We start from the raw sequence: 1,845 nt of genomic DNA on the forward strand, positions 1-1,845 counted from the left end.
TCAGTTTTCCTGTACAGAGCCCACTGCTTAGATCATGAAAGGTAATGTAATGGCTCAAGGTCACATGACTAGGATGTAATTGGTTTTGAACTCATGTCTTATGACTGTAAGACAAGTGTTCCTTGTGCAGCACTCACCAGGCTTACCAGGGCAAACTTAAGGCAGTCAGCCCATGGCCCCTGGAGGGAGCCGGGGCAGCCACCACACTTCCTGCCTGCCCCTGTGCTCCTTGGGCTCTGCTAACAGTTGGCACAGGGCTGGTGCTGGCTGGCTGGCCCTTTGTCCGGCTCTGCTATCTGGCATTATGCCCTTTCTGCTCACCATCCTCTCTTCTGTCTGGGTGGCTGGGCTTGCTGTTCCTGTCTAACAGCACCTGAGTGGTAGAGGGCTGGCTCTGAGGTCCTGGGTGTTGGTTTCTGGTGAGGCTGTGGTGGGTCAGTCCTCCTGGAAGTCTGTACTCCTCAGTCTTTGGCCCAAGGTTGCCACAGGCCCTTCTGTTGTCAAGTCCAACTGCCATTGATAAAATGAGCTCCCGATGCCCAGAGGAAAAGTATGGGGCTCCAATCTGCAGAATGATCAGCATTCCATCCTGGAAACCCCACTTGGTCTATACTTTGTGCTGCTCTGGAGTTCATTCTGGAAAGGGTGCTGTGTCAGCAGAGAGAGCGAGGGACCAGGAGGAGGCAGTCACATAAAGAAACCCCTGTTCACACACAGTTTATCCTTCTCATGTCTGAGGACCATGTGCTTGTCCAAAGTGAGGGAAAGAGGCTCTGATACCTGCCCCATGGAAGTCCTGTAGCTTAGTCTTTCCTCAGTCTGTTGATGACTTCATGGCAAATAGTTGGGGGTAATTGGGAAAGGAGATTCAACTGTGTGTCCCATCTCTTTTCTTTTCCCAAACTGTCACCTCTGCCATAATCAATTTTCCACTCTACTATACCTTTAAAACTTAGTTTGGATAGCAGTGAAATGTCAGGGTACCTTCCTCTGAAAATCCTGTCCTCCATAAAAGCAATGAAAACTTTGGCAAAATTATAAAAATGACCATTTGCAGAGGTCCTGAATTTAATCAAAGACTTGTAGTAATCCAGGAAGCACTTTTTTTCTCCAAGAAAAATAGTAGAATCTCAGGAAAAACAGAGAGCTTTACATTGCCATAATTGACCTAATGTCACCACCTCTTCTCAGTTCCATATTAGTCTTCAGACCAAAAGCCGTGATGAGGTAAAAACCAGCAACCTGGCAGCCACTGGCAGGGGAAGTAGATTTTGGTCTTAAAGCTCCATTTCCAGATAATTATTTTGTTTGATTCAATTTCCAGGAAATGTCCAACATAGGCAAATTCATAGAGGCAGAAAAATGATTGCCAGGGACTGGTGGGAGGGGAAGATGGGGAGTAACTCCTAATGGGCACAGGGTTTATTTTAGGGTGATAAAAATGCTCTGCAATTAGGTGATGGTTGTAGCTGTGCAGCATTGTGAATCTGCGGAGATCCATTGGATTATTAATTCATATGTCATATCTCAATAAAAAATGGAAATAATAAAATACTATGTAATCTTATGTCTATCATCACTTTCTCCAGAAATTTTCCCATCTTTTTTCATTTCTCCAGGTTGGGTTTAAGTAATCCTTTTCTGTGATCTCACAATTTCTTATGAATGATTTGATAATTATGCATATTATTTTTTTTAAATCTTGCACTCTGTTAGTAGACTGAACTCTTTGAAGGCAAGTCATAGTGCTTATTTATCTTGTAATTGCCAAAAGTTAACACAGTATCAAACATTGTAGGAGCTCAGTAAATAGTGAATGCATGGCTAAAGAAAATGAACTTTTAA

The sequence above is a fragment of the Canis aureus genome, chromosome 4, assembly GCF_053574225.1.
Source record: "Canis aureus isolate CA01 chromosome 4, VMU_Caureus_v.1.0, whole genome shotgun sequence".
In the NCBI taxonomy this organism is placed as follows: Eukaryota; Metazoa; Chordata; class Mammalia; order Carnivora; family Canidae; genus Canis; species Canis aureus.